The following is a 23,392-nucleotide window of genomic DNA, read 5'->3' on the forward strand; positions in this document are numbered from 1 at the left end:
TGGCTGACCGGAAGTGAAAAATTCAAACGTTCGCTCTGGCGGTCCAGAAGCGAAAGACGACCGATCTCTCCGGCCGGCGGTGGTCTATTTGGGCGCCATACTGTCGACCTCGCGTGGATGCAGGCATTCAAATTCTCCGAACTAACGCAGACAATGCAGCCGTCCGGCGTCGTCTGATAGGTGAGCGGAGGGCCCCAGTGCACTGAAACGATTTGCGAGACACTGGCCCCGATGCTGCCCATGTCCAGGACACCCTGCTCACGCCGCAACAAAAGGCGAAAACGCCGGGCACCCTCTGTGGTGCGATGAGTGGGCCATACTCCGCTCTTCCCACTCAGGTAGCCGTGCTGGCACATGTTGTCCCACGCCTAAGAAAGAGCGACAGCCCCGTCACCCAGTTACTATTTAAATAAAATTGAAGTTCTCATTCCAGATTTCATTACTCTAGCGACCTGAACCGGTCATCACCACTCGGGAACTTAGCCGGCCGGTGTGACCGAGCGGTTCTAGGCGCTTCAATCTGGAACCGCGCGACCGCTACGGTCGCAGGTTCGAATCCTGCCTCGGGCATGGATGTGTGTGATGTCCTTACGTTAGTTAGGTTTAAGTAGTTCTAAGTTCTAGGGGACTGATGACCTCAGAAGTTAAGTCCCATAGTGCTCAGAGCCATTTGAACCATTTGAAGTCGGGAACTTAACAAGAAAAAGTTGAATCAAGGCAAAAAAAAAATGGAAGGGGACAAGCCACGAGAGCTTGGCGTCTTTCATGTTCACACAAATTGTTCAGTTTCATCATTTGATTGTGGGTGGAATGGCACTGTGGATACATGTTCAATAAAAAATTGTGCAAAATGAACAAATTCCTGTGAGGTGAACTGCGGTCCATTATCAGACACTAAGACTTCCAACAAGCCCTTGATGCAAAAAAATTGTAATAAATCTTCTAATAGTACTGGCTGACATCGTAAAATTCATCGGAATCACGAAGGGAAAACGACTGAAGACATCCACGACAATAAGCCATCGTGTGTTCCATACTGGACCATGAACGTGCCCTTAACTGATTCACGGTTCAACCTATCCTGTCATCAGTCCACTGTGTTGTAATGAGCGAAAATACTCTTTCTACATTTGCATTGTGGGCAACGGCCTTGCCGCATTGGATACACCGGTTCCCGTCAGATCACCGAAGTTAAGCGCTGTCGGGCGTGGTCGGCACTTGGATGGGTGACTATCCGGGCCGCCATGCGCTGTTGTCATTTTTTGGGGTGCACTCAGCCTCGTGATGCCAATTGAGGAGCTACTCGACCGAATAGTAGTGGCTCCGGTCACAGATAACCATCATAATGACAGGGAGAGCAGTGTGCTGACCACACACCCCTCCTATCGGCATCCTCATTGAGGATGACACGGCGGTCGGATGGTCCCGATGGGCCACTTGTGGCCTGCAGATGGAGCTTTTTTTTTTTTGCATTGTGCCCTGATATACTGAAAAAGTATTCAGAAGGTTTTAACAACTTGGAGTGAAAATCAACAAATTTACTTTCACAAGAATACTTGGGCCATTTTTTACTACAAGATAACCAACTAAATTCAGGATCATTATTATTCTATTTCAGAAATTGACTAATATTACAGAATTGGTCAAAACATCTTCACCTTATAAAGTTTGACGTTTACCTTCCGAAGACAAAAGGATTTTTTCAGCATCACTGTAGTTAACATCTTTTTTAAGATACATGCATTTGAAACAGAAAAAGTCGTCAAAGATGCAGAGTCGTCGGTTTAAATATTCATTTCACGATTGATGCCACAACATAGCTTCCTCCACAAAAAAGTTTAACTTCTTTATCAAATCAAGGGATAGACGACTATCGGCCGGCCAGAGTGGCCGAACGGTTCTCGGCGCTACAGTCCGGAACCGCGCGACCGCTACGGTCGCAGGTTCGAATCCTGCCTCGGGCATGGATGTGTGTGATGTCCTTACGTTAGTTAGGTTTAAGTAGTTCTAAGTTCTAGGGGACTGATGACCTCAGAAGTTAAGTCCCGTAGTGCTCAGAGCCATTTGAACCATTTGAAAGACTATCAATAAACAGCAAATCACACTCATACACGAGTACTGAGTACATGATATGAAAGATACTATGCCAAGCCAGGACAATGTGAATCCGGAACTGATAATAACGGAACAGAAACTTTAAATAATGGATATTTGCACATGCTTATATGTCGATCTATGATCAGTAGTGAAAAATCGACGATACTACTACCATCTGTAGATAAGGTATTGAAGAAAAGAGCAACAGAACGGGAATAATTGCAAATATAATTTTATTACGGTCAACTTTGCGAAAAAGGTGGACGATGTAAAAATCCGCCCGGAACTCGGACAAACAGATAGAAAGGAGGAGATGTCCGTATTTATCCGAACGTCTGGTTACTCTATGCTTGTAGGATTTGAATGCTCTGTCAGTACAGAATACTTTCAGTTTGGAAAACACTGACATAAACGACATCGTTCCTTTGTTTTATCTGTCGACATCTTTTGAATCCAGTCTTTTAACTCTTCATTTTTTAACCATTCTTCTCTAAATTGTAGCGTATATGGACGTTTCTTCGGCATTTTTAACAAAACGTTCAGAAGTCTAAGAAAACTGGTTGCTTATTCAAATTAATGCACTGGAAACGACTAGACACTGATACCAGTGTATTATTGATAATAAGAATGGCTGTAATAGCACTGCAGACTGTATTGTGGCATGCAATGTTATCTGCTCCAGGTAGAAGACGTGCTTTGTTGGTGCTGCACATTTTCGTGATTTTGACTGAGATAAAATGACGCTGCAGCCGTCATCTTCGGCAGGCCAATGTAGAAGTTATCACAGAATCAGCTAAGCAAAAAATCCATGCAATTCGTGCGTTTATTAATAGGTAAAAGCCGACTTCGCTATTTTCCCTTGTGTGAGACCCCTTTTGCCAGGTTAATGTGTCGATTTCAAAATGTAGATCGGCATATTTCACTGTTCGCGTCGCTTCTGCATAATCTTTCATCGATTGTATCAATAATCGTTTCTATTGTGATATATTGTGAAATTTCGCACATTTGCGAGTGCCCCTGTAGACTCATCAATTGTAGGTTTAGTCTTATTATTGTTCTTTTAAAATTTTCGAGAACAGTATGCCTGTTTCATGCCAGTTTACTTTTCAGAATTTTCGAACGCTTACAAAACCATAGTTTTGAAAATTTTCTTAATTTTCGTAAGTTAGGAGAATTTGAGTGGCTTATTTAGTAGCTAATCAGCATCTATGATTCCATGATACTGTCAAAGAATTAATCATCCCGAGTTTCAGTGTACATCAACGTAAATAAAGGTACACTTCTGAGAATTTTTGAAAGTTACCATTGTCCTGTGCATAAGCTAATTTGTAGTATGAAATCGGCGTTTGTGATTTAGTTACTGTAGAGGATATTGTAACTAACATATTGTGTTACAATTAGTTTTCCATTTCAAGAGGAGTATATGTTATCTACGTTTATCGTAAATTAAAGGTACTGTCGAGATTGCTAACGACAATAATTAAGCTCAAAAACTAAACTCTGTCTGAACAGGCCCCGGAAGACCCAACAGTACCGAGCACCCGCCGTGTCATCCTCACCCGACAGGCGTCACTGGATGTGGATATGGAGGGGTATGTGGTCAGCATACCACTCTCCCAGCCATTGTCAGTTTTCGTGACTGGAGCCGCTACTTCTCAGTCAAGTAGCTCCTCCACTGCCCTCACGAGGGCTGAGTGCACCCCACTTGCCAACAGCACTTGGCACACACGGACTGTTACCGATCAAAGTGCTAGCCAAGCCCGACACGTCTTAACATCGATGATCTGATGGTAATTGGCGTTATCACTGCGGCAAGGGCGTTGGCAATTTGAACATGGGATGAGCTGGTTGACATTTGTAAGCAACGTTAAATCGCCCCTGACTACTCTCAAACGACTGGCAGCTGCCATGAATCGATGTATTGGAAGAGCTCCCAAGAGTCTTGTACCTGTGGTACCAAAAGGTACCTCAAGTACTAGCCTCTCCTGTGAATCCTGTCTCCACTTTGAGAAGTACAGGATCTGTCATTCCTCATCAACTTGACTGTAAGTGGCGTGTCAAGCGTAGATCTAGGCGTACAGGGTAGAGGGGAATCAGGAAGGCTCAGTGTGTTATACCGATTCCCCTAACCAACATGTTTGAGATGCTATTTTTCACTGAAACTGAAACTGAGCCAGTGGGACTCATTTCACCTATTTTGGGGGAACCTCCTTTGTCCCATGTCAAGGTTAGTGAAACGGAAAAGGGTAGGGGTCTATTAATTGGTAGCAGTTTTAAGGTATGGCGAATAATGGTACACCTTTGGGGAATGGCGGTAATGGACAGGAAGGAACACCAGGCGAACTCAGTTCATAAGCCTGAGGGCGTCATTCAGCATGTAAAGGAGGCTATTTCACTAGCTGTTCAGGGGAAAGGATGCAACCAAATGGAGATTGTGCTGCACATTGGCACAAATGATGCCTGTTGTCTGGGCTCCAAGGTCATTCTTGTAACGTTCCAGCAACTGGCAGAGAAGTTTGGGAAGACTAGCCTTGTGCACAGGGCTCACAATTTGCAGCATTGTCCCCATAACTGATCATAGTCTCCTGATTCTGACTTCGAGATTTCGGTCACAAGCTAGGCTGCGACTTCCTAGACTTGCGCCATAGGGGTCTAGGATCTCTCAAAACGGGTCAGGCGTGCCCTAAACATCAGAGGTTTCTACCCAGGTAGCTCACTCTGTGTCGGGTACCCACAAGGATTGTTTAGATTAGTCGACTCTCCATCGAATCCAGATAACGACAGCTGTAGAAGACTCAGACGTACAAGGTCAGGTCCAAAAGAATGCACCTGCAGGTGATGGCATTAAAATTCTAGTAGTTAACTGCAAAAGCATTCTCAACAAGGCGCCACAGCTAGAAGCACCCCTGAAAACTAGTGCTCACATAATACTAGGTACAGAAAGCTGGTCGAAAGCTGAAATTGACAGCAGTGAGATTTTTGGGGAAAATTTAAGTATTTATTGGAAGAATGTTGTAATGGGAAATGAAGGTGGTTTACAGACAAGAAACTCTAGTCCACCAAGATAGAAATTGAATCTTGCATGCAGGATTGTTTGGACAAGGTTCAGTATCAGGAATGGGCATGCAATGGGAATTGAATCCTTCTATTGCCCACCACACTGACCTCCTGTATTAACTGAAAACCTTAGAGAAAACCTCTGTTCGCTCGTATGTATCTTCCCCACTCATACTGCAATCATCGAGCGAGGCTTTAGTCATCAAACCATCAATTGGGAAAATTAAACTTTTGTTAGTGGAGGGTGTGACAAGACATCTTGTGAAACATTATTAACTGCCTTCCCTGAAAAAAATGGAATGAAGTGATCGTGTGGCCTTGTTGACCGGGAAATTCGGCCCTCAAGAGCAAGTCTTATTTCAGTCGGCGCCCCATTGGGCGACTTGCATGTGAGTGATGAGGATGAAATGGTGATGAGGACAACACAACACCCAGTCCACGAGCATAGAAAATCTCCAACCTGGCTGGGAACCGAACCCAGCACCGTGGAATGGTGGGCAAACACTGTACCACTCAGCTAAGTCGGCAGACGTCTTCTCTTGAAACCACCTAGAACAGGTAGTTCGGAACACCACTCGTGATGGAAATGTATTAGATCTAATGGTAACGAATAGACCTGACCTCTTTGAGGATTCCACATCGAAACTGGTATAAGTGACCATGACATGGTTATAGCACCAATGATTACCAAAGTACAAAGGACAGTTAAAACAAGTAGAAAGATACATATGTTCAGAATAGTTGACCATGCACTGGATAGCCATGAACGCGGTAGATAAGTTCGTAATGGAAGGTACCCTCCCTGGTATACAGTCACCGTAAAAAAAAATTTCTAAAGTAAGTGAGTAATAAGTGTAAAACAAAGCATTGGGCTACAGATAGAGAGACGCTGAATGCAATGTCTTTGGCTGTCAAGAGAGCAAAGCGTGAAGCCTTCACTGACCTCCATAGCATAATACTGTCAATGATCTTACGCAAAACCCAAAGAAATTCTGGTCGTATGTAAAGGCTTTTAGGAGCACCAAACTTTGCATCGAGTCACAGCAAATAAGACAGGAACTGAAACTGAGGGTAGCAAACCAAAAGCTGAAATGCTTAACTCCGTTTCCAAAAGTTCTCTTATAAAGGAAAACCTGGGAGGAATGCCCCAATTTAATCCTCCTACCACTGAAAGGATTAATAAATTAAATGTTAGTGTCAGTAGTGTTGAGAAACAGGTGAAATTGTTAAAATTGAACAAAGTTCCAGGACCTGATGGAATACGTATCAGATTCAAATGGTTCAAATGGCTCTGAGTACTATGGAACTTAACATCTGAGGTCATCAGTCCCCTGGACTTAGAACTACTTAACCTAACTAACCTAAGGACAGCACACACATCCATGCCCGAGGCAGGTTTCGAACCTGTGACCGTAGCCGTCGCGGAGTTCCAGATTGAAGCGCCTAGAACCGCTCGGCCACAACGGCCGACCTATCAGATTCTATATTGAATTTGGGGAAGAGTTAGCTCCTCTTCTAAATATAATCTGTTGTATAACCGTGAAGCAAAAAACCATGCTCAGTAGTTCGAAGAAAGCGCAGATTACATCCGTTTACAAGAAAGTTAGTAAAAGTGATTACAAAACTTCCGTCCAATGTCCTTGACATCGATTTGTTGTAGAATCATAGAAGATATTCTTAGCTCAAACATAACTGCCACTTTTTTCACATGACATGCTGAAAGTTTTGGACCAAGGCAGTCAGATAGATGCAGTATTTCTTGATTTTCGAGAAACGTTTGACTCTGTACTACTTCTACGCTTACTATCAAAACTACGATTATATGGGGTATCAAGCGAAATTCGTGACTGGACGGAGGATTTTTTGGTAGGAAGGACGCAATATGTTATCTTAGATGGAGACTCATCGTCAGAGGTAGAAGTAATTTTGCGTGTGCCCCAAGGAAGTGTGGTGGGATCCTTGATGCTCATGTTGTATATCGATGACGCTGCGGAACCTGAGGCTTTTTGCAGATGACGCAGTTATCTATAGTGAAGTACTGTCTGAATGAGGCTGCATAAATATTCATCCAGATCTTGATAAGATTTCAAAGTGGTGCAAAGATTGGCAACTAGCTTTAAATGTTTAGAAATGTAAAGCTGTGCACTTCACAAAACGAAAAAACGTAGTATCCTATGACTGTAAAATCGATGAGTCATAGTTGGGATCGGCCAACTCGTACAATTTGCCTGGGTGTAACGCTTTGTAGGGATATGGAATCAAATGATAGCGTAGGCTCAGTTGTGGGGTAAAGCAGGTGAACTGCGGTTTAATCGTAGAATACAGGGGAAATGCTATCAGTCTACAAAGAAGATTGCTTACAGATCGCTCATGCCACCCATTCAGGAATACTGCGCAAGAGTGCGGGACCCCTACCAAATACGATTAACATAGGATATTGGACGTATACAAAGAAGAGCAGCACAAATGGTCACAGGTTTCTGCGACCATGGGAGAATGTCACAGAGATACTATAGAAACTGAACTGGCAGATTCTTGAAAATAGCCATAAACTATCTCAAGCAAGCCTACTTGCAAAGTTTCAAGGACCAGCTTTAAATGATGGCTCTAGGAATATATTACAAACACCTACTTATCGCTCACATAGGGATAATGAGGAACGATTAGATTGATAACAGCACACACAAAGCCATTTAAACAATCATTATTCACACGCTGCATACGTGAAACCCCAATAACTGGTACAGTGGGAGGTCTCCCATGCCATGCACTCACGGTGATTTGCAGAGTACAGATGTAGAAGTGCGATTGTCTATTCAAGCAACCCACTGTTGTCCCACTGCAATTTATTATTGCGCCAGATGTCACACAGTAGTCAATAATAATCAAAATACTGATTGTTAAACAATGTATTAAGCTGTTTATTCTAAAAGACCATTCAAGATGTTAATTCCATTAGTAAATCAATAGGATTTCTTATTTAACGTTAATATTTCAATAACAATGTGAATTAAGTTAATTAGATTAAATTAATGAAATTATGTAATCGTGTTTCAACAGTACGAGAAATCTGCCAGATTTTCGGCTGCCAGTTGAGAATATTTTTCGGCTGAGTGGACAACACTGCACCCAAGGAATGCCACGACAACATTCCACAGACCATAACGCTCCCTCGATTGTTAGAGGGTGTTTGTTTTTAGACGCTTGACGCTATACATGCCAACAACCGTCTGTCTCATGGAGCATAAAACATGATTCATCTGAGAAAGCTACCTGTCGCCACTCAGTGGTATAGATCCTGGTGTGTTTATAACAAAAGCATTTTACACCATCGAGGATAGCAGAGTCAAAATAGCTAACAGATCAGTGTCTATCCTGCAAATACAGGGCAGGCAGTTTCGAAGAGGAGAGAAGAGAAACCTGGGGTATGGGGAGTATTAGTATAGAGGATTTTAAAATTGAGGTTAGCTTATTACATGTAGAAGTATGAGAAGAAAATCTTTGAACCTAATTTTCTCTATTTTATATTTTTTTACGTTATTAAAAGTCTATTCTCAAAAAGTATATGCTCTAATGCTATGAAATTTTCAGGAACTTTTGGCAACATGTTGCTGTCACCCTGGAACTAAAAAATACGAGATCCTGCCACTACATTCTGATTTTTAGATGATTGTATGTAGAAAAAAAGTTAATTTTGGATGTGCAAATTTGAAAAATCCGTTGGTAATACAATTTGTTCTGTAAATTAATAACTGTAGTTCAGTGCTCTTATAGCCTTCTCAGGACACTACAATAAAATTTTCCGATTAATTGCAAGATTAGATTTTGAGTTATGGCTTTTTATAAAAAAAAAAGACAATAAAAGAATTCAAATTTCTGGCAAAATATTAATCCTGCATATTTCATTATATTTTTCCGTTAACACACAGCTCTTTTGCTTTACACATGCAAAAGTTTAGATTTTTACATTAATAAATAAGGCTGTAATGATTTTTTAAAATTAATATTTACATTCTTCGTTACTTCCCCCCTTAAAGAGCAGCCACTCACAGAGATCCAGTGCGAGTTGTAATTGTCATATGGCAGCGAAACTTGGTAGATATTCTAGCGCTTTAATGCAGAACCAACTTACCAGGTTTAAATTTGGAGCTTTGAACGCAAGAAACATATACAGAAATGTTTCCATATGTAATGGATTAGGAATGGGATTTGGGCAGAAAAGGTTAAACAGATAAAAAATGTGTAATGTTTATTTTATTAGCAACCGCAGCTTACGCAGTTTGTTCCGTATGAGCACTGGAGATGTCAACGAGATGCTACATCCATAAAATGATGTGATCAACAGTTGCTCGTAGCAGTTGTGGTGGAATTGGAGCAATGTGTTCCTGTATACTGGCCTTCACATCAGGTCAAGACCGACCATGTCCCTGGTAAACGTGTTCTTTTAGACATCCCCAGTGCCAAAAGCCCCATGGATTCAGACCAGATGATCTTGCACGCCATGTCTCAGGAAAACCTCTAGAGAGAACATGTTCATGGAAGATTGCAGTATGGAGGGCTTTCACTGGACAAGCGACATGAGGAATTGCCCCATCTTGTATCAAAACAGTAGTTTCCACACAGTTGCGCTCTTCCAAAGCAGCAATCACAGGCTATACAAGGTTCTTGACAATGTGCAGACAGCTGAAAAGCGCTCAGGTTTTCTCTCTTCACACAGTCACACATGGTGAGCGCAATGGCTCTTCATGCACAACACATGGTTTAACATTTCCCCAAATTCGGCAGTTCTGTGTATTCATTGCACCCACTCCACATAATAATGACCAGCCACATGTCATCAACTTTGATCCATGGTAGAAACTGAGAGAGAATTGAGAACACTGCTACAGATCATAAGGGTTCAGTTGCTGCAACATCTGGATCATGCGTAGGTATCAGTGTAAAATAGATTGCAAAACTTTACATACTGTTGACCATGGGATGGACAGTTCTCATGACACTGAATGAGCACTAACACTATCTGGGTTGGTGGGGGTGGGGGCATAGGCTGCATGGTCAGTTGCAGCAGTAGCAACCTTGTAAATAACTTCCACCAGGATAGGACGCTTTCCTCTTCCAACTGTCACACCAGACTCACCCGTGTTTTCAAATTTCATTATCATCTTCTTTCAAAAATTTAATGACATCAGGCCTCTCCTCAGACCTTTCAGTTGGTTATACCCTCTCAATGCAGTACTATAATTGCTGCTGTTCACATAAAACAGTTTTGCTGACGGCTTATTGTCCCTCTCAATAATCACACAGTTCAGCCATGTTATAGGTTGCCAAATGACAGCACGGATGTCCACATTAACCCAATAGCATATCTACCAAGTTTCGCTGCCATATGATAACTACAGCTCACACTGGACATCTGTAAGTAGCTGCACTTTGAATGTAACCACCTGGTACCAATGTGGTCTTTCCACAGTAAAAATAATTGAATGTCTATATATTTCAGTTAATAATGAGTTAAGTTGTAACAGTCATGTGGTACAGAAAATATTGTAGGAAAGGTTAAAAAAGACTGCATTTTATTTTCATAATTCATAGCAGTTGCAACAAATCCAGTAAATCGTGTGCTTACTCAAGGGCTATCCATTCTCTGCTATGGCATTCATTAAAACCAATGTTTTCATTTCAATAAAATCTTTTCATGAAATTTCATGCAACAACCTTCATCTCTGAATGAAAATAATATCTTGTAGCATCTCACTTATATGGGGAGGAATGAACATCCCAATAAAATAAGAGAAATCACAGCTATCATAGAAAAACTTAGACCACAGGTTGATGTAAGCACAAGACAAGCCATTGCAAATGTCAAATGCTGGTGTATTAATAACCAGTGTAACCACCAGAATGTTGAATGAAAGCATGCAAACATGCATGCATTGTGTTGTACAGATCCAGATGTCAGCTTGTGGAATGGAGTTCCATGTCTGTTGCACTTGGTTGGTCAGTACAAGGATGGTTAATGCTGTTTGTGGATGACGCTGGAGCTTTTGCTATGGCAAGAACAAACATGATTTAGGGACTGTAGTACTTTATAGAGAAATATGTAACATAGAATGAAGTACAAGTTGTGTGTAGCACTGAACACACTCACTGGACAATAGTAATACAATTACAGAATAGGCTGAGCACTTGTCTGTGATCACTTAAATAATATTGTTTCTCTGGCGGCTCACCAGGGTGCTGATCCAGGTGGCCTCTGTAAGCAGACCTGTGAACTGTTTGGATGCGCGATTTCTGAAATCGCCCTTTCAGGGGTGGGAAAACCACATACATACATAAAAACTCTAGGCACAGAAAAATACATGGTACAGAAGAAAAGCACTGGTACAGAAAAAAAAGCATTGTACAGAATAAAAGCATTGTACAGAATAAAAGCATTGTACAGAATAAAAGCATTGTACAGAATAAAAGCATTGGTACAGAAAAAAAGCACTGGTAACATGAAAAAAGAGGCACTGAGATTATGAGTCACAGAAAACACTAATAAGAGCACTGATGTCCATTTCATTGCCTGACGACGGCAACTGCTGCAGCAATGTGGTAGGCAGGCACCAGCGAGTAGGGGCAGAAGTGATGAGGGGCAGTTAGGACATGCTGTCGCCCTTCCCACGAGAGGCCATAGGGCACGATTGGGGACAGCACCTCCATAGCAATGTCGCTGTCGAGGTCAGCAGTCAGTGCTAGAGATATAAGTGGGGGCATCAGAGACCCCACTGTGGTATGAACTGAACCGTCAGCAACACAGGAACAGGCATCGGCAGCAGCGGGGGCAGGGGAGGCAGTGAGCCCTCCAGAACAGACCCCACCAGGCACAGCCACAGCTGGTCAAAGTGACGGGATGTCCACCTGTCAGGAGTGTGGACAATGCACAGGTGCTGGCCCCTGACACTTGATGACAGCCAAAACCACAAGCCCTGACAGGCGCACCTGGCGAGAAATGAGCCGGCAATGCTACCACACACGGCATCAGATGCAGCAGGTGAAGGAGGGTCTGTGGTTGGTGTCCATGAAGCAACTCTGCCAGGATCTTGTCCCCCACTTGAGTGAAACAGTACAAACTCAAAAAATGGTCTAAAGCAGCTTCAGGGTACCCGCCAGATAAGTACTTCCACATCTGAGTTTTAAACATCTCAACCATGTGTTTGGCCTCACCATTAGACTGAGGATGAAATGGGGGAGCTGTGAGATGGTGAACACCGCTATCCTGACAAAAAGATGCAAATTCTGGAGAAACAAACTGGGTGCCATTATCAGTATCCACAGTAAATGGGAGTCCTTCAACTGCAAAAATCTTAGACAGGGCAAAAATAGTGACCGTCGTGGATATGGACGGAGAATGCACCACATAGGGAAACTTGGAATAGGTGTCCACTACAATGTGCGAATACTGATTTAGGAAGGACCCAGCAAAATTGACATGTAGACAACTCCATGGGTGCTGTGGCATCAGCCAGGGATAAAGATGCCTGCAGGGCCACCTGTTGCTGAACACTATGAGTTCAAGCTGCAATAAGCCACATAATGTCACCACCTATGCTCTGCTAGTACTCGCTGGCAGGCCAAAGCTTTGGTGCAAGAGGTTCCCAAAATTACTGACATGTAGAAGCTGGTAAATCATGGTGTAAGGAAGGGGGAATCACAATCCAGGGAGCAACGTCATCTATAGATAACAAAAGAACCTCCGTCAAACACAAAAGGGTAGTGCAGGAGTGAGAAGTAATTACACGAGAGATCAAAGGCACAGCTTGGGGCTTTTCCTGGCCAACTCTGCTGCACAAAAGAGAGGACCTGACTAAGTACAGGGTCCTCAGGGATGGCCTATGCTATCATGACACTAGTGATGGGAAAACCATGGACCGTGTTCTGGTTCTCAATATCTAAATAGAGACAAAGCAACTCATCTCATTCAAATGCCGGTTATGGCTCGATTGGAAGGAGAGGAAAAGAGTCCACCACTGCAAACAATGCGCTGCCATGTCCAGCATGGAACAGTTAAAAAGAGTAACCAATGGATAGTGAGCTGTGATTAAATGGAACTTAGAACCGTTCAAGAAGATGTGAAATTTCTTGAGGGCTAACACAATTGCTAAAGCCTCCTTTCCAATCTGAGAATACTGCTGATTAGTGGGAGTTAAAGTCTTAGAAGTGTAAGCAGTGGGTTATTCAGATCCATCTGCATATTTGTGCGCCAACACCACGCCGAGACCTTGCTAAGAGGCAGCTGTAGCCAACACGAGATGTTGACCAGCCTGAAAAGTGGCCAGACATGGGGCAGACTGAAGCTAACATTTAAGCAAAGTGAACACCTGGTCATAACCTGGGGACTAGAAAAAGGGCACATTTTTATGAAAAGCATATGCAATGGCTGAGCAACAGTGGATGCGTCCAATAAAAACTTACAGTTGTGCACAACTTTATCTAGGCACGCCTGCAGTTCCTTAATGTAGGTTAGACACACCAAAGCCGCAATTGCATCAACATGGTGATGCAATGACTTTACCCCTGTGTGAGAAACCTCAAAACCTAGCCACTCAACTGATTGGTAAGATTGCACTTGAGACCCGCAGACAGCAAAGCAGAAAACGATTGGCGATTGCTAAGGTGATCTTTAGTGGAAGAACCTGAAACAATGATACCATCAAGTTAATTGATGCACCTGGGTACAGATGCTGACAGCTGTTCTAAAAATTACACATTAGTGATGCCAAAAGGCAAGTGCTGATCATGGTATGGACTGAAAAGTGTATTGACAATGAGAAGGCGCCTAGTGGCCTCACCCAAGGGGTGCTGAAGGTTTGCTTCTGACAAATCAGTCTTGGAAAAGTAGTGGCTGCCTTACAGTTTAGTGAGCAACTCATCACAGTGGGGCAAAGGGTACGTATCTATCATGGACTGTGCATTAATTGTGACATTGAAGTCACCGCAGAGGTGAAGCTTACCCGACAGCCTCTTAATGATGACCAGTGGTGTAGCCCATTCACTAGAAGAAATAGGCCGAATGACATTGAGCGACTTCAAATTGTCTAATTTGGCCTTGACAGAGTTGTGCGACTTGACAGGCACCTGTCACACCCATAGAAAAAACAAGGGTGGGAAGGCTCTTTCATGGTAATGTTGGCCTGAAAACTGGTAGCACAGCTGAGCCCAAGGGAAAACAGAGATGAAAACTTACAGCAGAGGGACACAAGCTGTTGATATGGAACTCCATCTGACACTAAATTTACCTCATCGGCAATGGAGAAACCTAAAATGTTAAACTCATCTAACCCGAACAGGTCTGCAGTATGGGAATGATCTGCATCAAGGAAGGTGAGAGGGAAACAACAGATTTGTAAGAGACAGTAGCAGAGAACTGACCTAGGATGAGAATCTGCTGTTTATTGTAGCTAACCAACATCCGCGAAACCTGTGTGAGAGGAGAAGATCCCAAATACAAATATGTTTGTGCATTTGCTAAAGTCACTGCAGCTCCTGTCGACCCCCAGTAGCTGAATGGTTAATCAATCCTCTGGGCCCAGTAGCTGATTTGTTAGTCAATCCTCTGGGCCCGGGTTCGATTCCTGGCTGGGTTGGGGAATTTTCCCCGCCCAGGGACTGGGTGTTGTGCTGTCATCATCATCATCCTCATCGACTGCAGGTTGCCGAAGTGGCATCAAATTCAAATACCGGCACCTGGCGAATGGTCTGCCCGATGGGGGGCCCTAGCCATATGATTAAATAAAAAACTGCAGCTCCTGTGTCCACTTGCATTTTTTGCAGTTTATTAAACATGCACAAGTCAATAAACAATTTATTCGGGGAAAGAGTCATTGTAGAGAGATAGTTAATGTCCATCGGTACTACTATGTCCACCATGTTTGAAGAAGAGCTGCACACCGATGCAATGTGGATTTTCTTTCAACATTTGTTGCAAACCATCCAATGCTTAGGACATGCAGCACGAACCATCCAATGCTTAGGACATGCAGCATGATTGTGTTGGATGAAGTGGTGTGGACAAGACAGAATGGGGGCACATGGCCACTGCTGCAACATGGCCTGTTGCTGCTGTGTCTGAAACTAATGCTGCCCCATGCGACACTGAGTTGAAGGTTGTACTGCTGCAACACCTTCCCCATCATCTTGAACACTTGCAGCGTGCCTAACAGTATTTGACCAAGCAACTTCTGATGCCTCCATCCCCACAGAAATCTCACTGCCTGCGGCCCATGACACTTCAAATAACTGTGCTATATTGAGGACATCCGTAAGCGCCTGATTCTCACACTGAAATGCTTTCTCGCGGACTTCCCTATCCAGGACCAGATGAATAACATCATGCCCCATGTGATCAGTGTAGGATTCATGATGGCCACTAATGATAAATTTACAATGGTGGCTCAACCTGTGTAATTCTCCAGCCCAGGCTTTGTAATATTGGTTTGGGCGTTTCTGACAATGGTAAAATTCCACATGTCACAATGACATGCATTCTGACACAGTAATAGGTTGATAGAAGCTTGCACATTTCATCAAATTATGACCTGTCCAGTTCTTGCAAAGGTGCAAGATGGTGTAACAACTGATAAATGCGTGACAAGAGGCAGGAAAGAAACAAATCCATACAAAAGTTTGCATTGTTTATGTGAAAAACCTGGAAATGTTGGCGTGATTGTGTCTTCTGGTACGCCCAATCTTCAACCAATTCATCGTATGTCCAAAGGACAATGGATGCACTGATAGGAGAGTAGCCTGCTACAGACACGTAGATTCCACTTGATTTAGAGGGGTGGTGAGAGCCAGCTGTTTTTCGGTACAAGTCTGCTGCTGGGCAATAATATGTTGGAGCATTTCTTCCATGGAGACATTTGTCAGGTGACTTAGCACTGACACTAACACGCAGAGAAAACAGAGCCCTCACTTGTTGCCAAGTTTGCTATATCAAGACCAAATATGGTATGGAACTCAGTAGTTTATAGAGAAATATGTAAGATACAATGAAGTACAGGTTGTGTGTAGCACTGAACACATTGACTGGACAACAGAAATACAGATTACATAATAGGCGGAGCATTCATTTGCGATCATTTAAATAATACTGTTTCTTTGGCGGCTCACCAGAGTGGACCAGGAGACAACCTAGGTGGCCTCCACAAGAGGGCCTGTATAGCACACATCGTGAGTGATGGTACATCAGTTTTCATGCATATGTGCTCAATTGGAGACAGATCTGGTGATTGAGCAGGCCAAGGCAACATGTCAACAATATGTAGAATGTGTAGGGTTACAACAGCAATATGAGAGCACGCATCATCCTGTTGGAAAACACCCTCTGGTGTGATGTTCATGAATGGCAGAACAACAGGTTGAATCACAAGATTGACATACAGTTTTGCAGTCAGGGAGCATGGGATAACCATGAGAGCACTCCTGCTGTCATACAAAATTTCACCCCAGACCATAACTCTAGATGTAGGTCCAGTGTGTATAGCATGCAGACAGGTTGGTTACAGCCCTCAACTAACCTCCACCTAATAAACACACAGCCATCACTGCCACCAAGCCAGAATGAACTTTCAACAGAAAACAACAGAACTTGATCCTACCCTCCAATGAGCTCTTGCTTGACACCCCTGAAGTCACAAACAGCGGTGGTTTGCCACCAGTGGAATGAACGCTATAGGGTATCTGTCTTGGAGCTGTCCTTCAAGTAACCAGTTTGTAACAGTTCATTGTGTCACTGTGGTCCCAACTGCTGCTCAAATTGCTGCTGCAGATGCAGTATGATGCACCTGAGCAGTATGCCACAATACAATGATCTTCCCTCTCGGTAGTGCCATGTGATGATGCAGAGTCTGGTCTTCTTGCAATCACACATTCTTGCAACCACTACTACCAGCAATCGTGTACAGTGGCTACATTCCTGCCAAGGATTTTTGCAGTATTGCAGGTGGAACATCCAGCTTCTTGTAGCTCTATTATGCAACCTCGTTCAAACTCAGATTATGACACCTTTGTCATCTTAAAGGCATTCAATTCAATTCAATCTTGACTAACTTCAACTCACCATGTCCACTCTAAAAGGTAATTAATGCTCGTGACCATTACAGCATTTATTTAAAGCAAACCTGATATGCATCCTCATACTGACACTACTAGTACCACTCTTAAGCGACTGGCACATAATTTGAGTAGACATCATCTTTCAGATGTAGAAACATGCTTACAAACTTTCGTTTATGTCACACAACTCCTCCTTGGTGTTGTGATTTTTTTTCTGTCGTTGTATTTGAAAGTATTGTCTTGTACCCTTTGCTAAGTACTTCAGTGTGAATTGCAGAGTAATCATATAGATGCGTTATAACATGGTATTGATACCAACCCTTATGTTGCTGGTTCCTTTATTTTCTTATGAACAACCTTCACTCCATTATATTGTTGAAAACAAGACAACCTGAGAACAGAAAATTTTTAAATGTTCCTATGATACTCATATGTATGATGCACATTTACTAGGAGGTAGCATAAGCATGATCACAAATTCATTTGATATTCAACATTATGGTACAAAATTACAATTCATAACAAGGATACTGTGACAAATGGTAGCTCACTTTCTTGTACCGTGATGGGGGAAAAAAAAAAACCATTGGCATCTACAGACTCTGAAAAAATGAGCTTCTAATTTCTTACTTCCTGCAACTGGCTTTAAGCTTATGCTGTAAGACTAAAGAATGAAATCAATGCCTTGGGAGGTATCATGGAGTAGAACTAATTCACTGTGCATCTAGCAAAATGCTAGCAACTTTAGTCAAGTATAACATTTATAAGTAAACACAGGAGCTGAACATGAGTGTTATTTCATTCAAAGCTGCCAGCTATGAGTGTGATCTCCCTATTTGTCTCCATATCCATTGCCTGAATTTGCATGCATGATTGTTCTGCCAACACACATGGACTTTGTTCTGTTGTGATTGGTACTCTTGACAATACCTTTGTCTCACAGAGTTCCTCTTTAGATCTCCTTCCTTCAATTCACCAATGCCCAACATTTTGACAATAAATCAACAACTAATTATCTGAGCACCACATTTATCTCAGAATACTTACCATGATATTATTGTAAAAATAGTTGCCATGTTGAAAATGATTACTTTTCTGAGAATTTAAACTAAACATTTTATCTCAAAATCTAAATTCATTCAACAGTAAAGAAAGAAATCAGTCCTGTCATAACAGTTTTGAAATAAGTATTTTGATAGTAGACAATGGAAACTGCGTAACTCCATTTTGTTAAATTTTGTAAGTGAATGGAAAATGGTTTCTTAAGAAATAACATAAAGTGATACAGAAAGTTGCTACAAGTGTAACTGTGTAATAGAAGCCTTGTTATTGACAGATTAGGGAAATACATGCACTTTCAAATCTCTCTTTAATTATGGAGTTATTGGTTACTAGAATTACAAGTTTTCACAGACAGATGGAGTTATGAGGTTTTCATTGCCTACCATCGATTTTTAAAGCCTTGCCAATTTTTATCTCAAAAATTGAAAACTTTTGTTATGTCATGAAATGACTAAGATCTGTTGCCACATTATTTTCTGATTATATCTTAGAATACCACTGTTGGATTTGTTGCTGCTAAATTCAGTAAAAAAAAAAAATTGATTTGAAGACACTTACAGTAAAAAAATATTTGATTTTGAAGACATTGTGGATTATATTTTATTTTGTAGTTGTTACATTTAGTCAATATACACTGCAAGTTAATTAAATAAAACCTTTCAGTTTCACTTGATTGCTTGTATTTCAATGTTCATAGCCATCTCAAGCTTTGAGGTTCGGGTTATTACTGGTACAGTCACACACAATTTCTCACTCATCGTTAGTGTTATCTACTTGTGGCCTCTTGCTTAGTTATTTTTAAATAATATTTATTCAGAGTTTCAAGGCAATGTCTATATTCTACTTCCTACAACAATGTTCTGATCAGTGCGAGATAACCCTTTCAGGTTATCCTTAACCCTTGAGCAGTATAAAGTGAGCCAATCACAGATAGCATCATCCTGCACAATTCCATTGTTGCTTTACAATTGCAAGCCCATACCTGTTCCTTCTTTGTTGCTTCATCTAACACAGTGTTCAGTTGGTTGTCATAAGATCAAGTGAGCAGCAGTAATATAAAATAAACAGCTAGCCAGGTGAGAAAAAATTTACGATCCATGCAAGAAAATGGTCCAGATTTAGAGCTAGCAGCACAATCCCACAATAATGCAGTTATCTATGACATAATTAGTAAGCAAATAAGTTGTTGCTATGGATCCGATGCAACTGCACTGTTTAACAATTTGAGTGGGTCATTACTGTGGGGTAACACTTGTACACAGCAACAGTGTGATATAAGATGAATTTATTTCATTATTGTGTAATTAAACCCTTATTTTGCTCATATAATTACTCTTATTTCATCACTGGTTAATTTCAGTAAGTATAAATTGTGATTTTACTCATTCATTTTTACCCCATGATAACATAAAGGCAGCTGTTCTATACACTAGTACAAATATGCTGCACACCCACTCGTGTTATGAAAATGGCACATCCGCTTGAAGGTTAACAAGGTTTATTTAAAGTTTGGAATAAATTAACAGTCTGATACAATTCAGTCTTCTTGTACAGACAGCTCTGGAAATGGCTATTGCTTTGATTTCTTGCGTTGCCTCTGGATTTCCACAAGCCAGACAGGGTTAAAGAAATTTTTCTTTTTATTTCTAGTTAATAATCACGAATAAATATCCACAGATTATTAGTTTTAGTAATGACCATTTTCAGATTTGTTCCATGAAAAAAAAAATTACAGAAAGTCAGGTCAAACATAACACATGGACGTGAGCATACATATTTGAAACAATAGCAGAGGATCACACAGTGGAATAAAGGAAGGAGCCAGCGAGGGTGCACCTCCCCTGACTGGATTGTAGACAGCTTGCAGTCCATTGTATGGGGTTCCTCAGAGAGCAGGGGCTGGCCACACACCTGCTTCTTGCATCGGTGAAGTTTCCAGGCCCAGCAGCTGCTACGCCATGGGTGTGGTGCTCCTCGGATTGGAACTTGACAAGTTGATCTCCGGGCAGGCAGCCAGCAGATCGTCACCTCCAAAATGTTAGTCACAGTTTCTCAGAAACTCCACAGATTGTCATTCTCTCTGGTTCAAGATGCAGACAGAATGGCAGCATAACTGAATACCATGAGCCTTCAGGCTCGATTATTTATTCACTTACTGCTAAGCTTCTGACGTAATCTTACTGGTGGGGATGAGTGGGTTTGTTGCACATTACTCATCCAATCAGCTTTTCTGAGCTCACTCCTGGGCCCGCTCTGAACACAAGTTGCTAGGCATGGTAATATTTGCAATTAGTAAGTTTCTACCAGCACACAAGTCCTCTGAGTTACAAGATGTTACTTCATGGTCACACTGTGTTGCAGCATTAACTGTTTTATGTGCTTCACCCATAGTCGGTGTTGCAAACATGGTCGCCTGGAGTGTTTGATGTAATGTCAGCAGTCTTGCCCACTGGCCTACATGATTAGCACATCAGGCCAAGCTGGCTTCTATTGCCTGGCAGTGGCTAGAATAAAACTCTCGAAAAATTTTACAACTTGTGTACCAAACTTTTTCGGGGTGAAGCATTCCTCCCGTCCTACAAAAGAATCATCCCAAATTTTCTGAGATGATTTGTTTTTTACAATTACTCTTAATTGTAAAACTCTGTACTGTACTGATGGCAATGCTTAGCTTTAGCTATGAGCTGCCCCATATGGGTTTCTCCCTTACCTACTATTGACATGATCTTACTCTTTCTGGCGTGGTTTCCAGAACCTTATTACAATTCATCCTTAATCTAATGCTTAAACTATTTAAACACTGTTGTGTCACTTCTGTTAACTGTTACACCCCCCCCCCCCCCCTTTAGACTCTGCCGGCTTACCACTCAACTGGCAAATGATGCTTAGGTGGATGTGTAGATTGTGTGTGCCAGCATTTATTAGAGAAATAAAAATGGCAAATACTAGAAACATGTTATAACTGATAGCTGAAATGCTTACCTTGTGCTGGCGTTTTTCTTGAAATTTTTGAACATGTTGAATCATTTACTCCACTGAAATTTTCCCCTGCTGTGATTTGATAAATTTGGCTAATGAATGCATAAGTTCAGTGTTGATGTTGGCATTAAGATAAGTTAAATTTTGGGTTTTTAGTAGCCTCAGTGATCCTTCTGGCTAATACAACTTATTCCTTATCAATGTCATGACAGCCTTACCAGTATGCATAGCCAGAAGGAGGAAATCCATCCTGACTATCTCATAAATTGTGCCATTAATGACAAGTCAGATATACGTACGGTATTTAACAATCACGTTATGAGCATTGCTGATGAATTAAATAAAAACTTAGTTTCTACAAGGATCAGTGGACACAAGAGTGTCAGGTAGTGTTCATGCGGTACTTCTAATTAAACAATTAGCTGTATTTTGGGTCAGATTGCTAATAGACAGGAGCATCCAATGGTGTACATTTTGAACCAATTTTCATCTAACACGTTGGGCTCTCAAGCTCAGTGAATTTGATTACAAGGTCATTCATAAGCCAGGTAGGAAACACACAGAGACAGACAACGCAAAGCAACCATGTTGAATACACTGGGGAAGTGTGTGTCAGAATGGTAGCAAACTATTAGGCTTTTAAGTCACAGCTGCACTTTATTGTGCATGAGGACTTGTGCAGTCACGAGATGCAGAACATGTGTAATCGTCCCCTCAGCTTTCCATAAGGTACGGTTAAAATAGGCTCATGACCATGTGTTGACAGTTCATTGTGGAGAACAAGCAACAGATAGGTGTACTGCAGAATGATTTAGCTGGAGAAATTTAAAGTGCGAAGTGGAGCAGTATGTCAGGGACTATGTACCGTGTCCACAGAGAGCAGATATTTCACATTAGAACATCCCTTTGCAGAGGTTACCAGAGGCATGAAAGCCATTTCAAATACTGGGGCTCGACACCCTAGGACTATTTAACAATGCACCTGTGCACAATCATTGAAATTGTTCATGGTTTCTAGTAATTATAGCAATTCCAGACCAACAGCCCAATACTGTAGCACATGGATTAGTTAACAGTTGGATATTGAAGTTTGACGTACCTAATACCTTAGTCACAGATCAGGGTACGAACTTCATTCCAGAACTTATGAAACAGCTATGCCATGTGTTATGCATTCGAAAGTTATGTACAAGCCAGCTCTACCTTTAAACCAATGGTAGAACGGAGAGCGTCTATAAGACAATTTCATAAGTGCTAAGCTTGAACACGATTGCTAGACACAATGATTGGGACATCTATCTTCTGTGTGTGGTTTGCACTTACAATTCGAAGGCTCATACTGGAACAGGCCTGTCACCATTTGAGGTGATGTGCGGGAGGAAGATGCTGTCCCCCTTTGACCTTTTAAGTTCTGCATCAGAACCGGATTGCAAATCAGTAAAGAAGTTTAAGAGAAGAATATGGAGAGTATGGAAAAACATGCAAAAAGTAAACACACAGACTGAAATGCCAGGAACAGCCAAACAGGCACATTGGTAAGCTACCACAGTATCATACAGGGCAGTGGGTATTGGTCACTAATCCCTACACACTGAAGGGAAAGATGAAGTTCTTGACTGAATATCATGGTCCATATCAAGTTGTGGAAACGATTTCGTCAGTTAATGTATAAGTACAATTTCCTACTGAAATGTCTATCATTCATATCAGTCGAATATTTAAAGGTATGATGAATGGGGTACCACAATTATCTGTGATCGACACGGTACACAAAGGTGAAGTAGGCAGAAAGAATAGCCTCTAGTGGTTAAACAGTGCAAGGCACATGACATGATTTAAGCTGTAACATCATGTAATTAATTATATTGTTAGATTCTTTGCAATGTTTTGTGTGTTGTTAAATTTATTATCGATATCTGTCATCGTGTTCATATGGAATTATTGTTTTTTATATCAATGCCACACATATTTTTCTTTTACTATTGTCAGGTTTTATGATGTTGTTTCTTGTTTTCTACTTGTCGTTACTTACTAGTTTTGAAAGGAAGGAGGGGTGATGGACAGTTCCTTTCCACAGGTGAAAAGGTCATGGGGACAT

General features: G+C 41.7%; 1 pseudogene; it reads left to right on the forward strand.

Annotated features, from left to right (window-relative positions):
- Positions 1–1,140: 1,140 nt before the first annotated feature.
- On the forward strand, positions 1,141–1,258 carry LOC126471999 (5S ribosomal RNA; annotated as a pseudogene).
- The last annotated feature ends 22,134 nt before the right edge of the window (positions 1,259–23,392 follow it).

This window comes from Schistocerca serialis, chromosome 3 (genome assembly GCF_023864345.2).
Source record: "Schistocerca serialis cubense isolate TAMUIC-IGC-003099 chromosome 3, iqSchSeri2.2, whole genome shotgun sequence".
NCBI lineage: Eukaryota > Metazoa > Arthropoda > Insecta > Orthoptera > Acrididae > Schistocerca > Schistocerca serialis.